The sequence below is a fragment of the Aegilops tauschii genome, chromosome 3 (assembly GCF_002575655.3).
Source record: "Aegilops tauschii subsp. strangulata cultivar AL8/78 chromosome 3, Aet v6.0, whole genome shotgun sequence".
Lineage (NCBI taxonomy): Eukaryota > Viridiplantae > Streptophyta > Magnoliopsida > Poales > Poaceae > Aegilops > Aegilops tauschii.
Genome location: NC_053037.3, coordinates 446120114 through 446143886, shown reverse-complemented (window position 1 = coordinate 446143886; position 23773 = coordinate 446120114). Strand labels below are relative to the sequence as shown.

At 46.8% G+C, this 23773-nt stretch overlaps 1 pseudogene; it reads left to right on the top strand.

Moving 5' to 3' along the window:
- Positions 1 to 687: 687 nt before the first annotated feature.
- On the top strand, positions 688 to 22391 carry LOC141043022 (probable protein phosphatase 2C 38; annotated as a pseudogene).
- Positions 22392 to 23773: the final 1382 nt, after the last annotated feature.

Genomic DNA, 23773 nt, shown 5'->3' with positions numbered 1-23773 from the left:
CTACTCATGGCCAGCCTGTACTGATGTTTTGTTTCTTGGCTGCCCTCCCCCCGGTGTGCTGGAGTTATTGCTACTTATTGTGCTCTTGCGTCGTGCTCGTGCAGCTGCCGCAAAAATACAATGGGGTGATGTGCGCCGAGAGCGGGCACTGGTGGTCGGTGGAAGGCACTATGGAGGCGCTCGCTACTACCTGGCTCCACTTGGACACCATTGGGTTTAGCCTTGGCGCCACCGCCTTTGCAGCTGCTCCTCGCCGCTGAGTAGCTGTGCGTTATATCATTCCCGCTGCAAACATGCACATGCCTGACTGTTACCTGAAATGTGGCACTTATTTGTTTGCTGTTGGTGCTTGAGGGAAGACGAGGTCAACTCCTCCCGTTGATTTCTTGTGGTCCTCGGCGACGACAGCGGCTAGGTTAGTCTTCTCTCTCTCGCTCACCCAATTTTCCCAGGCCGGCGAGCTAGGGTTAGGGTTACCGGCTTGCCGCCATCGCCCCGTCATGTTGTAGGTCTTGCTATAACTAATTGAAATACTTATGTCATGATTTGGGATTGCTTGTTCAGAAGCTTCCATGATATCATGTCCTTCACAATTCATGTTATAATAATATTCCTCAATAAGATAGATATGAAAGAAACCACTTATTTGTTTGAGCATAAAACAATAGTGGTGAAACCCCATCCTATATGGTGGTTTGTCATTTTAGATGAATGAATTATCAGACTTCCAATTGGTTTGTTACTTATAGCTAGCTGATTAATACTTCAATGCGGAGTTTGCGACGGAACAAAATAGACTGTCCCGGCCGACATCGTTCGCAGATCCTAAGCTGCCACAGAGGAGAGGTTTCTGAATCACGTGAGGAAGCAGTGGCTCGTCAAACCAAAGATCTCGTTGATGTCTGCCTGGCTATGGCGCCAGAAAGCTCCTGTCTGCTAGGACTACGTCGGTATTTCCCCAAAGAGGACGGGATGATGCAGCACAGCGACGGTAGGTATTTCCCTCAGTGATGCAAGTAAGGTTATCGAACCAGTAGGATAACCAAGCAACACAACGTAAACATCACCTGCACACAAATAACAACACCTCGCAACCCGACGTGTTAAAGGGGTTGTCAATCCCTTTCGGGTAACGGCGCCAGAAATTGCGTGATGATGGGAGAAAGTTGTAATAGATTGAATAAATAGATCGCAAATAAAATAAAGTGCAGCAACGTATTTTTGTATTTTTGGTTTAATAGATCTGAAATAAAAAGAGCAAATAAAATAGATCGCAAGGCCAATATATGAGAATAAAAACCCGGGGCCGTAGATTTCACTAGTGGCTTCTCTCGAGAAAAATAGAAAACGGTGGGTAAACAAATTACTGTTGGGAAACTGATAGAACTTCAAATAATCATGGCGATATCCAGGCAATGATCATTATATAGGCATCACGTCCAAGATTATTAGACCGACTCCTGCCTGCCTCTACTACTATTACTCCACACATCGACCGCTATCCAGCATGCATCTAGTGTATTAAGTTCATGGAAAAACGGAGTAATGCAATAAGAACGATGACATGATGTAGACAAGATCTATCTATGTAGAGATAGACCCATTGTTTTATCCTTAGTAGCAACAATACATACGTGTTGTTTCCCCTTCTGTCACTGGGATCAAGCACCGTAAGATCGAACCCACTACAAAGCACCTCTTCCCATTGCAAGATAAATAGATCAAGTTGGCCAAACAAAACCTGTCGTGGAATTGTCATGGCAGATGTCCTCGAACTAGGACTTAGTCGTGGAGCCATCGCAACTAGGAAGCTTGAAGGGGTTAAGTGGGATAAGGAACACGAGGGTTTATACTGGTTCGGCCCCTTACGGTGAGGGTAAAAGCCTACGTCCAGTTTGAGGTGGTATTGATTAGGGTTTCGATGACTAGGGAGCTTAACTGCTATGCCTGGCTCTCGATGAGATCTTTCTCCTCCCTAAACCGCTGCCGAGTCGTCCCTTTATATAGGGAGGCTGACGCCTAGCAGCTCTCAGAGTCCCGGCCGGCTCATAAGAGTGTCCGGCTCGGACTCTCAGCTATTCTTGCCTTGCACTACGGGCCTTAAGCCATATCCGGGTCTTAAGCCCATCTTTGGCCCACCGTCTTCAAGCTTGGCGCCGGGCTTCTGGCAATGACCATATGAGTAACCCAGCCCCTCCTGGCGGGTGACTCTAAGGTCTATATCCTCAACATTAGGCCCCAGATTGATTTGAGCCGGCTCATGTCAATCTTCAATTCTTTCGTCAGAAAAAATCTCCGGCTTACCATTTGTGTGAAGGCCATAACCCGGCGTGACGTCATTCTCTGGACTCCGGGTAATCCGCCATGACATCATCTTCCATTAAGCCCATTTTTTACTCCGCCAGATCCGCAACGGATCTTATCTTTACTGTCATCCCGAAAATCAAGGCGTTTCGTGGGGAGATAACCACGCCGTGGTCTCCTTGATTCTCGAGCCCACTTACGAGCTTGCCCTTATAAATAGGCCGGCCCGACGGGCCTTCAGCCACTCTTCTTCCTCCTCGCGCCACTGTTCCTCTGCTCGAGCTCGAACTCCACCGCCGCCGCCGCGCCCCCGGTCTTCGTCAACCTTGGCCGCTGCATCACCCTGACTCGGTCCAGACAAACGGCGGCGACCCCCGCACGTCTTCAGCACCGGTAAGTCCTCACTACCCCGTAGAACAGATCTGCAGTAGGGTTCATCCGTGTTCGTCGCCGTCGCCCACAAGCTCCGGTAGTTCTCATTGTTACTGCCCCTGTTTGATCTTAGCCTTGTATAGAACCACTGCGGTAGATGTTTTAGCATCCATTTCACACGCAAGTAGACCCCTCCTTCACTGCATAAAGGCCTCATTCGAGCTCAAGAACTCCCCTGCGTCTGCTTTTAGGTCTAGAAATTTTCTTTTTACCCGACCATTTTGATCCAAAATATTTACCGCAAAGTGTGAAACCTGTTTTCACCACACTTAGTAAAAAACTGCACTCATTGAGTCATGGAGGTTTATATTTCCGGCTTAAAGAATACCACGCCCCGTAGAATCTTCCGACTCAAAGGAAACCATGCGCCATAGAATTTTCCGGCTCATCTGTGATAAGGCCATAGACAAATTGAATTACTCTTGACATCCTTTCTGCGGCTTAGATAACTCAATGTACTCAGATATATATCATTAGGCCCCTCCATAAACCGCCACTTAACACTGAACTATAACTTTCCTCCGGCTTATACTTAAACCGGACGTTTCCTTTTATCATAGGCTGCCGACTTTCACCATGCCTCCCAAAGCTCCTAAGGCCTCCATCACTTGCAATTGGATGAGGTCCAACGTCACCAATGAGACCTTAGCGGATTTTGTCAAGTCAGGCCACCTGCCCAAGAAGGATGTCATGTCCTACCGTGCCCCTGACCCGTCAGAGGAGAGACCACAGCCAAAGGACGGAGAGGTGGTCATTTTTGCGGATCACATGAGCCGGGGCTTCGCACCGCCCGGCTCAAAGTTTTTCAGAGACGTTCTGAATTTCTTCGATCTGCGGTCTCAGGACATAGGACCCAACTCAGTGTCCAATATCTGCAACTTCCAAGTGTTCTGTGAGGTTTACCTTGGAGAAGAACCTAGTCTGCTGCTCTTCAGAGAGCTTTTTTACTTGAACCGTTAGAATGAGTGCGCCAATGGGCCAAGTCTGGAGCTAGGTGGCATCTCCATTCAGCGGCGGAGGGACTGCCTTTTCCCGTACGCAGAACCGCCAAGCCACCCCAAAGACTGGAATCTGACGTGGTTCTACTGCCAAGACACGTCGCCGGCTGATGAAAGTCCATTGCCCGGCTTTCGCCCCTCGCGTCAGGAGTCAACACACCCACTGTCAGACAAGCTGACTCAAGCGGAACGCCAGCCTCTGCTCCCCACCATAAACAAGATCAAGGCTCTTCTGGGCAATGGTCTCAACGGAATCAATCTGGTCCGGGTCTGGATCTCCTGGCGGGTGATCCCATTGAGCCGCCGCCCCGGCTTAATGTGTGAGTACACGGGCCGAAAGGATGACCCCCAGAGACACAGCCGCAATGATCTTCCTGAAGATGTTGCAGAGGAGATGACCAAGGCTCTCTTGAACGAGAGCCTGGCAGATTGCGGGAGGACCGGGTTAGCCCCCTTCTGCAAGATCAACCCAGCCCCAGCAGTAAGCCACTGATTTGAACATTTTATCTTTGTCTACAGATAACCTTCATCTGAATCTTTTAAGAAATCATCATTGTATTTTTCAGGCTGATGACAAATTCTGGCGGGTCAAATATGACCATGAGGCGGCCAAGAAGGCCAGAAAGGCGAAGAAAGCCGCCAAGAAAGCCGCTCCCCGCAAGAAGGGAAGTAGGCCAACTGCTTCGGAGCTGATGCAACTAAGTGACAGCTCCGAGTCAGAGGTAACCCCTGAACCTGTAAGCTCTTGTTGTGTTTATTGTTTATTTCTTGTCTGCCTTACCAGCACTTGTTCATCAACAGGATGACACCGGAGCAAGTAACCCGGTGGTTGAAGAGGTAATGTCACTTTCCTCCGACTCGGAGCCCTTGCCAAGGCTGAAAGTCCGAAGGGTAACCCGGAAAGTAAGCTTTTCACATCCTTTAGCTTATCAAGATCCTCAATTTATTTTGAAGCAACAGACTCATGAGAGCCGGCGGCACACCCGGACCAACAAGGACGCCGACCTCTCTTCCGGCTTACCAGACGCGTCGAGGAAGCGCCGGACCGAGGTGATCTCAACTTTGTACCCTTTTCATCCTTTGGCGGGTGTTATACGTCAACCACTTAATTCCTCTGACTCAAATTATCAGGAAACTTCCCCCTCTTCTGGCGACTCTATGCAGTCAAGCCTGCCGGCTTTCAAGACCGTGCCCGGGTAATGATAATCACCTTATGTTGTACTTTGTCTTTACTTACACTATTGTGCTTAACCTTTCTGTCTTTTCAGTGCCCAGGCCAAGCTCACCAAGAGGGCGAAGAAGACCAAGCCGGTCGAAGAGCCGGAGTTGCCTGAGCCGGAGGTAACAGGTCAAGGACCGCCAGCTGCCTCCGCTCCCGAAGCCACCGCTCCAACCGCCAAGGCAACTGCAGAAGCTTATGCTAACCCGGAGGCCTCCAGCTCGGCTCAACCAGCAGATGACCCGGACGTGGTAATCACCCGGATGGAGTTTGTTGAGCCGGGGAGACCTACTGCACTGGCCAAGTGCTCTGCCAAAGGGGAGCTGCTAGAGTCCCGCCGGGTTAACCTGGACCTCACCGACTACGCCAATTTGACCATTGGAGAGGTCGTCTCCGGCTTCGTCAGCCAAGTACACAAGAGCCGGGACGCCGAGATTGCCATGGTGAACCAGATCCAGCAGAAATCCGAGGTACTATTCTTCTGTCCTCTTACTTACTGCATAGTTACCTTTACCATGCTAGCCCCCAAGTCGACGACTTATGATTGAATATGTTGTAGACTTAGGTTCCGGCTTACTCAATTGAACCGGCAGTTTGTAGATAGAAACGTTCAATATGCATTAGCCCCCAAGTGCCAAGTGTCTTTGCTTGGAAAACGCTTGGGACTTTAAAGTTGCATAGTAACCGTTCATGCCATAACCCGGAAATTTATGCAGGCTGCCGGCAAGAAGTTTGAGGCTGACATCTTTGATCTCAAGAACCGGCTGAAGATGCAAGAAATGGAGACCCGGAAGGCAAATGCCAAATTTGTGTCCAGCATCGCCGCTCAAGAAAAGCTGAAGACCGAATTTGATGCTGAACGGAAAGCCTGGGCCGAAGAGAAGGCCGCGCTGGTGAACCGGGCCGAACAGGCGGAGAAGGCCCTGGCAGAGAAGACGGCCGAACTCTCCGGCTTAAAGCGCCAAGTGTCTCAGATGGTTGCTGCAATCTTCGGTAAGTCATCCGCCGGCTTTCATCCAGCTTAAAATTTTGATGCCTCATAACTCACCCTTGTCGGCGGCTTATCCTGTTCTGTGAAACAGGTCCCAGAAGTGCCAACCTCAACCAGAGTGTGGTAACCAAGCTAAAGGCCGTGTACACCCTGGTGGAGCAACTCTACACCGGGTCACAGCGTGCCTTGGCTGTGGTGGCCCTATCCAACGAGGTGCCTACTCACCTGGCGGAGGTTCTTCGCCGGTTCGCCGTTCTGCCTCAACGTATCCAAGAGCTGCGACGGGCCTCTGCAAGAGCCGGAGCGATCGCCGCGCTGAGCCGGGCCAAGGCTTTCCTGCCCGAGTTAGACCCGGCAGACATCGCCCTCGGCTACCCAAGTCTGAAGGAAGACGGCACAACCTTCGACCAAAGGGACTTTGCCGCCTGCGTGAAGGTCGTGCGTCCGGTGGCCACTCTCATTGGAAACGACACATACCTGACCAAGTACCAGCCGGGTTACAACTCGGAAAATTAGAGGATCCCGACCCCGCGCTATGAAGCCCTCAGCTTAATCCCGCCGGCTCGTCAACACACCTTCGCCCCGGAGATTGACCCGGCGGGGTTAATTGACGAGGAAGCTCAGTTCGAAGCTCTGAGCGGCATCGACTTGAAGTCATCAACTTTCCAGGTCTTGGGAACAACCGGAGGAGAAGAGAGGGATGAGCCGGAGACATCAACCCAGCAGGCATCTTAACTCGGCAGGCGGCTTATAAAACAATGCTCCACCCTTTTGGACTCGATGAGTCTTGTAATAGAATAGGTTCAACACTTTAACTGTGCCGTGCCATCGCGCACGTATTGAATGCTGAATCCTTATGAAAGTTGCTTCCTTATATGTCTCCGGGTCATAATTGATCATTCATTGTCCTTAAGCTCAAGAATAGTTGCCTTTAATCATCCTGCATAAAGGACAAATCACAAGTCTCTAGGCGGCTTACCGCACTGAGAATCATAAGCTTTAGATATATAACCCGGAATATGAATCAAAAAAGACTATCCCTCAATTATGTCCTCAATACAGCCGCGATAACACACTTAGCGGTCTGCAAGCATACTTCCGGTTTAGATAACCCGGGTAATAAGGTTGGTACCTTAATTCCGATTTACCTGTCTTAATAGTTAACACTGTAAATCAACGTTAAGCCGGCAAAGTGAGACCCGGCCGTATACAATTTGAAAATATTCAGAAGAACTTAGGGGCTTCCGGTTCGAATACGACCAGAGACCCGGCCCAAAGGGGTTATGCTAGGATTCGAATGCGATCATATAGCCCCCCGTGGGTGTGGCGATGCCAATCAAGAGGGTACCGACAACTATGTTCTCTTTGGTTCGAATACGACCCATGTTTGAACAGGAAGCCCCCAAATGACTTTAAGAATTGTTTAACGACGCTGATTCGAATACGATCCACGTCGGTTCCCAAAGGGGTTAAACTATGATTCAAATATGATCAAAGAAAACTCCCCAATGAGCTCGGCACTTTGCCAATCAAATGGGTATCGACAGCTATGTTCTCTTTGGTTCGAATACGACCTATGTTTGAACAGGAAGCCCCCAAATGACCTTATTGCCTGCGGCTAGATTCAAATACGATCATAAGCCGGATCCTCCTTCAGATTATCATGTAATCTTGCAATGAAAACAACACGTGCACATATGGAGGAGAAAAAAGGACAGAGGTCCTGCTTTATTGCTTATCATAATATATACACGACTTAGAGAAATATGTACATCATGAGAGCCGGTGGCTCAAGTGTAGTAAGGCCGAAGCTGAGCTATGTTCCACGGCCGACGGGTTTCTTCCTCCGACTTACGTGAATCTTTGTGCTCCCGAATGTCAATGAGGTAATATGACCCATTGTGCAAATTCTTGCTGACCACAAAGGGCCCTTTCCAAGGCGGGGATAACTTGTGCGCGTCTGTTTGATCTTGGATGAGCCGGAGCACCAGATCGCCTTCCTGGAAGACCCGGGATTTAACCCGTCGACTATGATAACGGCGCAGGTCTTGTTGATAAATCGCTGAACGAGCTGCGGCCACATCACGCTGTTCGTCCAACAAGTCAAGAGCATCTTGGCGCGCTTGTTCATTGTCCGCCTCAACATAAGCCGCCACTCGAGGCGAGTCATGACGGATGTCACTGGGGAGGACTGCTTCTGCTCCATAAACCATGAAGAAAGGTGTAAAGCCTGTAGACCTGTTAGGAGTAGTGTTGATGCTCCATAGCACGGAGGGCAATTCCTCCACCCAACAACCCGGCGTCCATTGCAAAGGGACCAAAAGCAGGGGCTTGATACCCTTCAGAATCTCCTGATTAGCTCTCTCAGCCTGACCATTGGATTGAGGATGAGCCACTGAGGAAACATCAAGTCGGATATGCTCTCGTTGACAAAACTCCTCCATGGCGCCTTTGGATAAATTGGTGCCATTGTCAGTTATAATGCTGTGTGGAAAACCAAAGCGAAAGATCACCTTTTTCATAAACTGAACCACCGTGACTGCATCACACTTGCTAACTGGCTCCGCTTCAACCCACTTGGTAAACTTGTCAATTGCCACCAAAAGGTGGGTCTTCTTATCCTTGGACCTTTTGAAAGGCCCAACCATATCAAGCCCCCAGACCGCAAAGGGCCAAGTAATTGGGATCATCCTCAGCTCTTGAGCCGGTACATGAGCCCGTCGCGAGAACCTTTGGCAACCATCACACTTACTGACCAAGTCATCTGCATCAGCATGAGCCGTCAACCAATAAAAACCATGACGAAAAGCCTTGGCCACAAGAGACTTTGAGCCGGCGTGATGGCCACAATCCCCTTCATGGATCTCACGCAAGATCTCTTAACCTTCCTCAGGGGAAACACAACGCTGAAACGCTCCCGTAACACTGCGGTGATGCAACTCACCATTGATAACAATCATTGACTTAGCCCGCCGGGTTATTTGTCTGGCCAAAGTTTCATCCTCAGGCAACTCTCCCCGGGTCATGTAAGCCAGATAAGGTGCTGTCCAGTCCAGGATGATGTGGAGAGCCGCCACCAGTCGTGCCTCCGGGTCAGGGACAGCCAAGTCTTCCTCTGTAGGTAACTTAACAGAAGGGTTATACAGGACATCCAAGAAAGTATTAGGCGGCACCGGCTTTCGCTGAGAGCCCAGCCGGCTTAGGGCATCAGCCGCTTCGTTCTTCCTGCGATCAATGTGCTCTACTTGGTAGCCCTGAAAGTGCCCAGCAATGGCATCAACCTCGCGGCGATAAGCCGCCATGAGAGGGTCCTTAGAGTCCCACTTGCCGGATACTTGTTGAGCCACCAAGTCTGAATCGCCGAAGCACCTTACCCGGCTTAAGCTCATCTCTTTAGCCATCCGAAGACCATGGAGAAAGGCCTCATACTCAGCCGCGTTGTTAGTGCAAGGAAACAGCAACTATAGCACATAATGGAACTTGTCACCTTTAGGGGAAGCCAACACGACTCCACCCCCCGAGCCCTCCAATTGCCTGGACCCATCAAAGTGAATAGTCCAATATGTGTTATCCGGCTTCTGCTCGGGCACTTGTGACTCTGTCCAGTCATTGATGAAATCCACCAAGGCCCGAGATTTAACAGCAGTGCGTGGCACGTATTTCAGACCATGGGGTCCGAGCTCTATGGCCCACTTAGCCACTCTCCCTGTGGCCTCTCTGTTTTGAATGATATCACCAAGAGGGGCAGAACTGACCACAGTGATGGGATGACCCTGAAAATAATGCTTAAGTTTCCGGCTCACCATGAACACACCATAAACAAGCTTCTGCCAATGCGGATACCGCTGCTTGGACTCAATGAGCACTTCGCTGACATAATAAACCGGCCGCTGAACTAGATGCTCCTTACCCTCCTCCTTGCGCTCCACCACCATAGCCACACTGACGGCTCGTGTGTTCGCCGCCACATACAGTAATAAGGGCTCCTTATCAACTGGAGCAGCAAGGACGGGGGGCTCTGCCAGCTGCTTCTTCAAATCCTCAAAAGCAGTATTAGCTGCATCATTCCAGACGAAGTTATCAGTTTTCTTCATCAACTGATATAATGGCATGGCCTTCTCACCCAAACGTCTTATAAATCGGCTTAAAGCAGCGATGCGACCCGCCAAGCGCTGAACATCATTTATACACGCCGGCTTAGCCAGGGAGGTGATGGCCTTGATCTTCTCCGGGTTAGCTTCAATGCCTCTGTCAGAAACCAAGAAACCCAAGAGTTTGCCTGCAGGAACACCAAAAACACACTTGGCCGGGTTAAGCATCATCTTGTAAACCCGGAGATTATCAAAGGTTTCTCTCAAATCATCTATCAGGGTTTCCTCTTTTATAGATTTAACCACAATATCGTCCACATAAGCATGAACATTGCGCCCAATCTGTTTATGAAGACAGTTCTGCACGCAACGCTGATAAGTCGCCTGTGCACACTTGAGTCCGAAGGGCATAGACACATAGCAGAAGGCTCCAAAGGGAGTGATGAACGCCGTCTTCTCCTGGTCCTTAACTGCCATTTTAATCTGATGATATCCGGAATAAGCATCCAGGAAACTTAAACGCGCACAACCGGCCGTAGCATCAATGATTTGATCAATACGGGGAAAGGCAAAAGGATCAGCCGGACACGCCTTGTTTAAGTCCGTGTAGTCCACACACATCCGCCAAGTGCCGTTCTTCTTGAGCACGAGCACCGGGTTAGCTAACCACTCTGGGTGAAAGACTTCAACAATGAACCCGGCCGCCAAGAGCCAGGCCACCTCTTCACCAATAGCTTTTCTCCTCTCCTCATTGAACCGCCGAAGGAACTGCCTGACCGGCTTAAATTTCGGATCAACATTAAGAGTGTGCTCAGTGAGTTCTCTAGGTACACCTGGCATGTCAGAAGGTTTCCATGCGAAGATGTCTCTATTCTCACGGATGAACTCGATGAGCGCGCCTTCCTATTTTGGATCCAGATTGGCACTGATGCTAAATTGCTGAGATGAATCTCCTGGAACGAAATCAACAAGTTTAGTCTCATCGGCCGACTTAAATTTCATTGCCGGCTCATGCTCCGTAGTCGGCTTTTTCAGAGAGGTCATATTAGTTGGGTCAACATTGTCTTTGTAAAATTTCAACTCCTCTGTTGCGCAAACAGATTCTGCATAAACTGCATCGCCTTCCTCACACTCCAGAGCCACCTTCCGGCTGCCGTGAACCGTAATGGTCCCATTATGACCCGGCATCTTGAGCTGTAAGTATACATAACACGGCCGTGCCATGAACTTGGCGTAAGCCGGCCGCCCAAATATAGCATGGTACGGACTTCTTATCTTGACCACTTCAAAGGTCAATTTTTCCACCTTGTAGTTATTCTCATCTCCGAAGGCCACTTCCAACTCGATCTTGCCGACTGGATAAGCCGACTTACCAGGCACCACACCATGGAAGATAGTGTTTGACTGGCTGAGGTTCTTATCAACCAACCCCATACGGCGAAAAGTCTCATAATAGAGGATGTTGATGCTGCTGCCTCCGTCCATGAGTACCTTAGTGAACTTATATCCTCCCACCTGAGGAGCCACCACTAAGGCCAAGTGACCCGGATTGTCCACCCGGGGAGGGTGATCCTCTCTACTCCATACTATAGGCTGCTCAGACCACCGCAAGTAGCGTGGAACCGCCGGCTCAACAGCATTCACAGCCCTCTTATGAAGCTTCTGATCTCGCTTACACAGACTGGTGGTAAATACATGGTACTGTCCACCGCTAAGCTGCTTTGGATTGGTCTGATAACCCCCCTGCTGCTGTTGATGACCCTGGCCAGACTACTGATTAAAGCCCCCTTGACCGTTCTGAGGATTAGAACTTGAGCCGCCGCCCGGGCCATGAAAACCGCCGGCGCCTGAGCCGCCGCCCGGGCCATTGTAATTCTTAAAGGCCTTCATGATTGCACAATCCTTCCATAGATGAGTCGCTGGCTTCTCTCTAGAGCCATGCCTTGGACAAGGCTCATTCAACAGCTGCTCCAGCGTCGGGCCGGACCCGCCGCCTCGGGGAGGGGGCCTCCCCTTGCGTCGCTGGTTATTACCTTGTGAGCTGGCGTTGGCTACAAACTCTAGGCTGCCATCGGCCTTGCGCTTGCCTCCTCCTTGGTTCCCCGGGTTATGCTGAGGACCCTTGCCATTGCCGTTCTTCTTTCCCTTCCCTGTCCTTTCATCATCTGAAGCGGGGTCCTTGGTACCATCAGAATCGGCGTACTTGACAAGAGCCGCCATCAGTGTACCCATATCATTGCAGTCGCGCTTAAGCCGCCCGAGTTTCATCTTCAGGGGCACAAAACGACAATTCTGCTCCAACATTAAGACTGCAGAGCCGGCATCCATCTTATCTGATGAATGTATGATCTCTTTGACCCGGCGAACCCAATGTGTCGTGGATTCACCCTCCTGCTGCTTACAGTTAGTCAAATCCACAATTGACATAGACTGCCTACATGTATCCTTGAAGTTTTGGATGAAACGGGCTTTCAGCTCAGCCCAAGACTCGATGGAATTCGGTGGTAGCCCTTTCAACCAAGTGCGGGCAGTCCCATCTAACATCATGGTGAAGTACTTGGCCATTGCCGCCTCACTGACCTCCATCAGTTCCATGGCCATCTCGTAACTCTCGATCCAGGCTGCGGGTTGTAAGTCTGCCATGTAATTAGGCACCTTCCTAGGGCCTTTGAAATCCTTGGGTAGACGTTCATTGCGGATAGCTGGCACTAAACAAGGGACACCCCCAGTCCTGGTAGGGATACCCACGTCGACGGAAGCCGTCAGGTAAGCCGGGGGAGTCTGGTAAGCCGTCAACTGAGGCACCTGCTCCGCCTCTTGCCGCGCTCTGTCCTGGTCTGCTGCGTGAAAGGCTCCATTATGAGCCGGGCCACAGCCAGGGGGCGGGTCATGGCGTCGGATGTTACTTGAGCCGGTCGCTGAGACCATGTGCCTGCTGTAACTCGGGCTCCGGCCTGGACGAGGGGTCGAGTGGATCCTGTCCCGGCTGTAGGAGTACGCCTCTTGCCGCGCCAGCGCTGTCTGAAGGAGTTCCCTGACCCGGCGGGTTTCAATAGCCGTCGGAGAGTCGCCGTCAACTGGGAGAGCCGCCAGCCGTGCTGCCGCGGCGACCATGTTCTCCAGCGGGTTATTATAATGACCCGGGGGTATTGGCACGTACTGAGGCGGGGCAGGGGGCACCCGGGGAGGTCCCATGACTTGTGGCTGAATAGGGGTCCCAGACCCGGGCACTATGACCCCTGGCGGGTTACTAGACCCTGCACCTGGCGTGTTGAAGAGGTTGCGTGGATCGTAAACCGGAGGGAGTCGAGATTGGACCTTTTGATGCCTTCTTCTTAGGACCTCATTGGACGCGTTTTGATCCATCGTGAGCCGGAAAGACTGCGCTTGAATCAACTGGGTTTGGGCGTCGAGAGCCGCCCTTTCTGCAGCCATCCTGATCTCTTCTGCTGCCAGATCCTCCTTAGCTTTCACTAGATCCAATTTTAACTGTGCCACCTCCGCATCATGCTGAGCTTGATCTGTCGGGTCAACCGTGGCGGTTAACAGGGCCGTCATCTTGTCCGTGAGATCCATTAGCACCTGAGCCGGCGAGGGCACCGGGTTTCCCGCTCCAGCAGCAGGGTTCTGAACAGGCCGTGCACCGGCCATAAAGACTCCAACCTGACTTGGCGGCTCAAACGGGTCCGGAATACTGTCACCATCGGAACAACCCATGAGCCTGCCATCTTGAAGTTGATACAACGAATTTGACTCATCGGTGGACGACTCGCCGTCAGAGTCGGCGGCCGCCTCATCACCAGATCCGGATCGATCAGAGGGCCCTCCATGAATACATCCCACAAAAGCATGCCTTAAGGCAGGCCGGGCCCGGGCGGGTCGTGCACGCTGAGCCGTCTCGATGAAATCGGCGTAGAGATCCGGCTCAGGTCCCGGCTCACCAATCTTGCCAATGAAAACATGAATTCCGCCGAAGGGGACCCGGTACTCGTACTCAATTGAGCCGGCGTCGGGGCCCCGGTTTGCATCGTCGATGTCGAGCTTGCCGCGACGACTCTTGGTCATCCGGCCCACAACGTATCCCTTGAGCCCTTCGAAGCTGCCCTTCAAGAACTCAAATCCACCGTGCGCTGGCCCCACGGTGGGCGCCAACTGTCGTGGAATTGTCACGGCAGATGTCCTCGAACTAGGACTTAGTCGTGGAGCCATCGCAACTAGGAAGCTTGAAGGGGTTAAGTGGGATAAGGAACACGAGGGTTTATACTGGTTCAGCCCCTTACGGTGAGGGTAAAAGCCTACGTCCAGTTTGAGGTGGTATTGATTAGGGTTTCGATGACCAGGGAGCTTAACTGCTATGCCTGGCTCTCGATGAGATCTTTCTCCTCCCTAAACCGCTGCCGAGTCGTCCCTTTATATAGGGAGGCTGACGCCCAGCAGCTCTCAGAGTCCCGGCCGGCTCATAAGAGTGTCCGGCTCGGACTCTCAGCTATTCTTGCCTTGCACTACAAGTTATACCATGATAATGATTGTAACTACGGGCCTTAAGCCATATCCGGGTCTTAAGCCCATCTTTGGCCCACCGTCTTCAAGCTTGGCGCCGGGCTTCTGGCAATGACCATATGAGTAACCCGGCCCCTCCTGGCGGGTGACTCTAAGGTCTATATCCTCAACAAAACCCATATATCGGAGAAGAAATACGAGGCTATAAGCAATCATGCATATAAGAGATCAAAGAAACTCAAATAACTTTCATGGATATAAAAAGATATAACTGATCATAAACTCAAAGTTCATCAGATCCCAACAAACACACCGCAAAAAGAGTTACATCATATGGATCTCCAAGAGACCATTGTATTGAGAATCAAAAGAGAGAGAGGAAACCATCTACCTACTAACTACGGACCCGTAGGTCTACAAAGAACTACTCACGCATCCTCGGAGAGGCACCAATGGAGGTGGTGAACCCCATCCGAGATGATGCCTAGATTGGATCTGGTGGTTCTGGACTCTGCGGCGGCTGGACGAATATTTCGTCGACTCCCCTAGGGTTTCTGGAATATTGGGGTATTTATAGAGCAAAGAGGCGGTCCGGGGGGCACCCGAGGTGGGCACAACCCACCAGGGCGCGCCTGGGCCTCCTGGCGCGCCCTGGTGGGTTATCCCCTCCTCGGGACTCCCCCAGGCATAGCCAGGGCCCATTACATTCCTTCCGGTCCATAAAAAATCTCTGTAAAGTTTCGTTGCATTTGGACTCTGTCTGGTATTGATTTCCCGCGATGTAAAAAACATGCAGAAAACAGCAACTGACACTTGGCACTATGTCAATAGGTTAACCAAAAAATGATATAAAATGACTATAAAATGATTATAAAACATCCAAGATAGATAATATAACAGCATGGAACAATAAAAAATTATAGATATGTTGGAGACGTATCAGCATCCCCAAGCTTAACTCCTACGCGTCCTCGAGTAGGTAAGTGATAAAAACAGAATTTTTGATGTGGAATGCTGCCTAACATGTCATATCATATTCTTTGCTTTATAGCATGGACAATTGGACTTTTATGTGATTCAAAGCAGTAGTCTAGTTTTGACATGATAATTTAAATACTCAAGCATATCAACAAGCAACCATGTCTTTCAAAATATCAATGCTAAAATAAGTTATCCCTAGCCCATCATGCTCAACCATTGATCCATGCACGAAACACACTCGCATATTAGCTACACCCAATACTTAAGTACGATCATATTGCCTCCTAGTTGGTGGTTTTATAAGAGAAGATGGAGACTCAAATTCAAAAATAAAAATTGCATAAAGTAAAAGAAAGGCCCTTCGTAGAGGGAAGTAGGGATTTGTAGAGGTGCCAGAGCTCAAAGCGAATTAGAGATTAAAACATTTTGGGAGGTGTATCCATCCCACCAACAAAAACGACTTAGAGTTCTCAACACTTTCCATGCTAGATATATCATAGGCGGTTCCCAAACAGAAAATAAAGTTTATCCCTTTTTCCACCATACTTTCACTATCCATGGCTAGCCGTATCCACGGTTGCCCTCCATACCAACACTTTCCAAGGAATTTATTATTTGACAACACAAAGTAAATTCAGTTTTGCATTTCAGGACTGGGCATCCCTAAAACCTTTGCCTTACTCTTGTGCAATGACAAGTGAATAAATACTCATCGTGAGAATAACAGATCTAGCATGGAAAATATTAGCCACCCCTCACCACTCCGCGAGCGAAACAAACACACAAAAGGGAAGTTTATTTTGAAAATTAGAGATGGCACATGCAAATTTGCTTATAACGGCAAAAGAATACCGCATATAGGTAGATATAGTGGACTCATGTGGCAAAACTGGTTTAAAGGATTTTGGATGCACAAGTAGAGATCATACTTGGTGCAAAATGAAGGCTAGCAAAAGATTGAGAAGCGACCAACCAAGAAACGAATAATCTCATAAGCAAGCATTAAGCATAATTAACACCGAATAATGCACCACAAGTGTGATATAATTTCATTGCATGACTATTGAAATTCGTACTTGCATAGGGAATCACAAACCTTAACACCAATATTCTTACTAAAGCATAATTACTCATCAACATAACTCACATATCACATCATCATATCTCAAAACTATTACTAAGAATCAAGTTTATTTTGTCCAATGATCTTCATGAAAGCTTTTATTATATCCTTCTTGGATATCTATCACTTTGGGACTAATTTTCATGTGTTGCTTTTCATAAGCTCAAACAAATATAAGTGAAGATCATGAGCATTAAAAACAATTCTTTCTCTCAAAATAATTTAAGTGAAGCAAGAGAGAATTTCTTGAAAATTTTACTAACTCTCAAATAAATCTAAGTGAAGCAAGAGAGAATTTCTTTAAAAATACTAAAGCACACCATGCTCAAAAAGATATAAGTGAAGCACTTAGAGCAAGTCCATAGCTCATAAAAATTTAAGTGAAGCATAGAGAGCAATTTTAACAAGTCATGACATAATTTTGACTCTCTTAGGTGTGTCCAGCAAGGATTGATGACTTAGAACACAAAATAAAACAAGCAAAGACTCATATCATACAAGACGCTCCAAGCAAAACATATATCATGTGACGAATAAAAATATAGCTTCGAGTGAAATACCGATAGTCGTTGGAAGAAAGCGGGGATGCCACTCAGGGGCATCCCCAAGCTTAGTTGGTTGCTCATTATTGGATAATAGCTTGGGATGCCGGGGCATCCACAAGCTTAGGCTCTTCTGTCCTTCCTTCATCCATCGTAAGATAACCCAAAACTTGAAAACTTCAATCACACAAAACTCAACAAAACCTTCGTGAGATCCGTTAGTATAAGAAACCAAACCACTACTATAAATACTGTATCAAACCAATTCATATTTAGTTTTTGTATTATATCTACTGTATTCCAACTTTTCTATGGCAAAAACTCATCAAAGAAAACCATAGAGCCATCAAAATAAGCACACAACACAAAGAAATAAGAATGTGTCAAAACAGAACAGTCTGTAGTAATCTGACTATTTCGAATACTTCTGTAACTCCAAAAATTCTGAAAAATTAGGAGGACCAGGGTAATTTGTATATTAATCTTCTGCAAAAAGAATTAGGGCAAAAGCACTTTTCTGTGATTTATGAAAATTATTTTCATGAGTGCATAAGTTTCTGTTTTTCAGCAAGATCAAACAACTATCACCCAAGAAGATCCTAAAGGCTTTACTTGGCGCAAACACTAATTAAAACACAAAAAACACAATCATACCAGTAGCATAATTGTGTAAACACACAAGAACAGAAAGTAAAAAGAAAAAATAAAATTTTATTCATTGGGTTGCCTCCCAACAAGCGTTATAGTTTTACGCCCTTAGCTAGGCATAAAACAAGGATCTAAGTTTTGTTTTCGAAAGTTTTGGCAACTTTTGTAAGGGTTTTCTCAAACCCGGGAGGCTCTTTACGCTTCCCTAAATGCTCCGGAAAAGAAACCATCTTTAGATCCAAAATATCCAGTCGCTTGTTGCAAAGAGTAATCAGGGTATTCATGCGATTGATACTACCATTGAGGTGTTTGAGGGGTTCATTATATTTCTGTATTTCAACCATATGTTTATGCAGATCACCAAGTTTGTCCAACATTTGAACTCCCTCAGGGGTAAAATAAAGCCCCTTCTTTTGAGGAGGAATTCCCAAAATTCCCTCTAAAATTTCATAGACAACATTGGCATCAAGCTCAATAAAATTCCCTTTAGCAGCAAAATCTACAAGTTGTCTATGATGCAAAGCCAATCCTATGTAAAAATTATGAAGCAAAACCTTAGCGCCCCCTTTAGATTGGAAATACGATACGATTCCATAAGCCTATACCAGGTGATAACCCACAAGTATAGGGGATCGCAACAGTTTTCGAGGGTAGAGTATTCAACCCAAATTTATTGATTCGACACAAGGGGAGCCAAATAATATTCTCAAGTATTAGCAGTTGAGTTGTCAATTCAACCACACCTGGATAACTTAATATCTGCAGCAAAGTATTTAGTAGCAAAGTAGTATGGAAGTAACAATAACGGTGGCAAAAGTAACAGTAGCAGCTTTGTAGTAATTGTAACAGTGGAACAGAAAAGTAACTAAGCAAAGATCAATATGTGAAAAGCTCGTAGGCATTTGATCAGTGATGGATAATTATGTCGGATGCGATTCCTCATACAGTAGTTATAACATAGGGTGACATAGAACTAGCTCCAGTTTATCAATGAAATGTAGGCATGTATTTCGAATATAGTCATACGTGCTTATGGAAAAGAACTTGCATGACATCTTTTGTCCTACCCTCCTGTGGCAGCGGGGTCCTATTGGAAACTAAGGGATATTAAGGCCTCCTTTTAATAGAGTACCGGACCAAAGCATTAACACTTAGTGAATACATGAACTCCTCAAACTACGGTCATCACCGGGAGTGGTCCCGATTATTGTCACTTCGGGGTTGCCGGATCATAACACATAGTAGGTGACTATTGACTTGCAAGATAGAATCAAGAACTCACATATATTCATGAAAACATAATAGGTTCAGATATGAAATCATGGCACTCGGGCCCTAGTGACAAGCATTAAGCATAGCAAAGTCATAGCAACATCAATCTTAGAACATAATGGATACTAGGGATCAAACCCTAACAAAACTAACTCGATTACATGATAAATCTCATCCAACCCATCACAGTCCAGCAAGCCTACGATGGAATTACTCATGCACGACGGTGAGCATCATGAAATTGGTGATGGAGGATGGTTGATGATGACGACGGCGACGGATTCCCCTCTCCGGAGCCCCGAACGGACTCCAGATCAGCCCTCCCGAGAGAGATTAGGGCTTGGCGGCGGCTCCGTATCGTAAAACGCGATGAATCCTTCTCTCTTATTTTTTTCTCCCCGAACGTGAATATATGGAGTTGGAGTTGAGGTCGGTGGAGCCTGAGGGGGCCCACGAGACAGGGGGCGCGCCCAGGGGGCAGGCGCGGCCCCCACCCTCGTGGACAGGGTGTGGGCCCCCTGGTCTTGATTCTTTCGCCAGTATTTTTTATAAATTCCAAAAATATTCTCCGTGAAGTTTCAGATCATTCCGAGAACTTTTACTTCTGCACAAAAATAACACCATGGCAATTCTGCTGAAAACAGCGTCAGTCCGGGTTAGTTCCATTCAACTCATGCAAGTTAGAGTCCAAAACAAGGGCAAAAGTGTTTGGAAAAGTAGATACATTGGAGACGTATCACCAGGAACCTTTCAAATTTTCTCCTTATCTTTGCTTGAAGTAAAGAACTTCAAAATCTGGTGACAATGGAGGAGTAGGAACGCTAGCCATCAAGACTAGAAGCAAGAGAACGGCGAACAAAAAAGAGAGGCAAATAAAACGACAAATTTTTGTGAAGTGGGGGAGAGGAAAATGAGAGGAAATGGAAATTAATGTAAATTGGGAGGAGATGAGATTTGTGATTAGGAACCTGGTATATGTTGAAGATCCTCCCCGGCAACGGCTCCAGAAATTCCTTTTGATGTCTCCCTGGCTATGGCGCCAGAAAGCTCATGTCTGCTAGGACTACGTCGGTATTTCCCCAAAGAGGAAGGGATGATGCAGCACAACGACAGTAGATATTTCCCTCACTGATGAAACCAAGGTTATCGAACCAGTAGGAAAACCAAGCAACACAACATAAACATCACCTGCACACAAATAACAACACCTCGCAACCCGACGTGTTAAAGGGGTTGTCAATCCCTTTTGGGTAACGGCGCGAGAAATTGCGTGATGATGGGAGAAAGTTGTAATAGATTGAATAAATAGATCGCAAATAAAATAAAGTGCAGCAACATATTTTTATATTTTTGGTTTAATAGATCTGAAATAAAAAGAGCAAGTAAAATAGATCACAAGGCAAATATATGAGAAAGAAGACCTGGGGCCGTAGATTTCACTAGTGGCTTCTCTCGCGAAAAATAGCAAACGGTGGGTAAACAAATTGCTGTTGGGCAACTGATAGAACTTCAAATAATCATGGCGATATCCAGGCAATGATCATTATATAGGCATCACGTCCAAGATTTGTAGGCCGACTCCTGCCTGCATCTACTACTATTACTCCACACATCGACCGCTATCCAGCATGCATCTAGTGTATTAAGTTCATGGAAAAAATGGAGTAATGCAATAAGAACGATGACATGATGTAGACAAGATGTATCTATGTAGAGATAGACCCCATCATTTTATCCTTAGTAGCAATGATACATACGTGTCGTTTCCCCTTCTATCACAGGGATACAGCACCGTAAGATCGAACCCACTACAAAGCACCTCTTCCCATTGCAAGATAAATAGATCAAGTTGGCCAAACAAAACCCAAATATCGGAGAAGAAATACGAGGCTATAAGCAATCATGCATATAAGAGATCAAAGAAACTCAAATAACTTTCATGGATATAAAAAGATATAACTGATCATAAACTCAAAGTTCATCAGACCCCAACAAACACACCGCTAAAAAAGTTACATCATATGGATCTCCAAGAGACCATTGTATTGAGAATCAAAAGAGAGAGAGGAAGCCATCTACCTACTAACTACGGACCCGTAGGTCTACAAAGAACTACTCACGCATCATCGGAGAGGCACCAATGGAGGTGGTCAACCCCATCCGAGATGGTGTCTAGATTGGATCTGGTGGTTCTGGACTCTGCGGCAGCTGGATGAATATTTCGTCATCTCCCTTAGGGTTTTTGGAATATTGGGGTATTTATAGAGCAAAGAGGTGGTCCGGGGGGCACCCGAGGTGGGCACAACCCACCAGGGCGCGCCTGGGCCTCCTGGCGCACCCTGGTGGGTTTTCCCCTCCTCAGGACTCCCCCCAGGCACAGCCATGGCCCATTATGTTCCTTCTGGTCCATAAAAAATCTCCGTAAAGTTTCGTTGCATTTGGACTCCGTCTTGTATTGATTTCATGCGATGTAAAAACATGCAGAAAATAGCAACTGGCACTTGGCACTATGTCAATAGGTTAGTACCAAAAAATGATTATAAAACATCCAAGATTGATAATATAACAGCATGGAACAATAAAAAATTCTAGATACGTTGGAGACGTATCAGTCGTCGGTCAGTTCGTGTTGTTTGGTTGGCATTATTGATGAAGGGGTCCTCTACATAGCAAACACCAGTGATTCGTGTGTTCTCCCCAGGAGGGTCGAAAGGGGCCTCAAAGACACTAAGGTGGTTTAGCTACATTCCGAGCATAGCACGAGCTTTCAGGCTATAAGGGATGAGCTAAGACAGGTACACCCAAATGACCCCCCGGATCGTTGCCCTGAAGCACAACATTTGGCGCATGAAGGGTATTATTCAGGTATTTCATTTTGTTAGCCTCCGAGTTTATTTGATAAAGGTTTCTATTTGTGCCCCATTTGATGGATTAATTATGCCAAGAGCATGCCATTTGTACAAAGTCCCAAGATCGATTTCTTCTGACATATCTCACATAATAATTAGTTAATTACTCATGCTCTAGGTTTTTTCTTTGTATTCAGCTTTCCAAAATGATTGGCCACGCCTACCAAAAAAGTTCGAAATTTAACCATGAGCCCCTTCTAGCCTGGTTCAGTATTCCAAGGCCCTTCTAAAACCATTCTTTGCCCCGAACCATCCATTGAAGAACATAGACTGTGTACAGAATATTAGTTTGTTATATTTGTGTCAGATGGACTATGCGAGCACTTGAGCAATTAGGAAGCTGTGGATATAGTTCATTGTTCACCTTGGAATTTAAGTTGATTTGCCATACTTCCTCTTATATTACTCTTTCCGAGTGTACTAAAATATGCTTCCCATTTTAGGCTTGCCTTATATTGTTGATATGTAACCCGAATAGGTTAAACCTAGAATGTTGTGTCGAAACATGTAGTATTTACTTGTAAGAGAGCAACTGAGAGTCTGATGGGTCGGGATGAAGGAAGAATACCCCTGGGAGCCCAAACTCGAGTTTCCAAAAGGTATGCATAATATATGTGTGCCTTTGTTATATACATATGTAATTTTTCAGTTTATGTTTTCTGCTCCTCTCTAGCGCAATTCACAACCCGAGTTGCTTAAGATGTTGGTTTTAACATAACTCTTACGAACCATGGTTGTAGCCTTAGTATGTTGCTTAATTCTAATAGGAAAAGGGAGTTTCTCAATATAAGCAGCTCGCAGCCAGGCACAACAGTATTGGTAGTATAAAATAGCATTTAGTATTAGCAATAATAGGTTATTGACAAATATCTTTAACAGATGAAATTTAAATCACTTCTCTAGGAAGATCATGAGCAGCAGAGGATTCACCGAATGTAGCTACTATCTCAGAATCAAGTCCATATTTTGCACTAAGCTTATGAAAAACATATGTTTCTACAAAAGATTTAAGACATTCATACTCAAAATTTATACCTGACTCTTTACCTCTGTTGATCTCCCAATCTTCACAGTTGCATAATACTTCTTTTTGAGAAAGAATTAGCAGGCAAAGAATCAAGCATTTCTTTATCATGAAGAGAAAGCCGAACATAAAAGTTTTGAACAACCATATCTCTCGAGAGATCATGATTGGGGCATTTGGGCATCAGGTCCTTAAGCCTCCCCCAAGATTGAGCGGTACTTCTCCTTCGCGTGGCCAAAAATTATAGATAAAATTCCGATCATGATGGACAAAGTGCAATTGGTTCCAGTCCCATGAATCAGAATCATCCAATAGACTATACCATGCCAATGCTTTTCCATCCAAAAATAAAGGGAATAATTTCTTCTTAGCGTCATCCCTAGATATACTTGCAAGCCTAAATAATCCACAAAGTTTATCTAAGATTAAATGCATATCATGATGTATTCTTCCATCTCAGGGATTAGCAAGCAGTTTTTCCAAAATACCAAGAGAGATTTCATATTTTCAGTAGGTTGAGGCTCAACTCTTTCCACTTGTGTTCGAGGCGAAGTTACCCCAAACAAGCCTCTCAAAGGATTGTCCTCCATAGCAACAAGTGAGGATAAAATTCAACACATATAAATGTTTCCTTACCAAATTCCACTTACCAAGAGTGCATCACTTGCCAGCAACGACACCAGAAAAGAGTCTTTATGAACCACAAGTATAGGGAATCAATCTTAGTCCTTTCAATAAC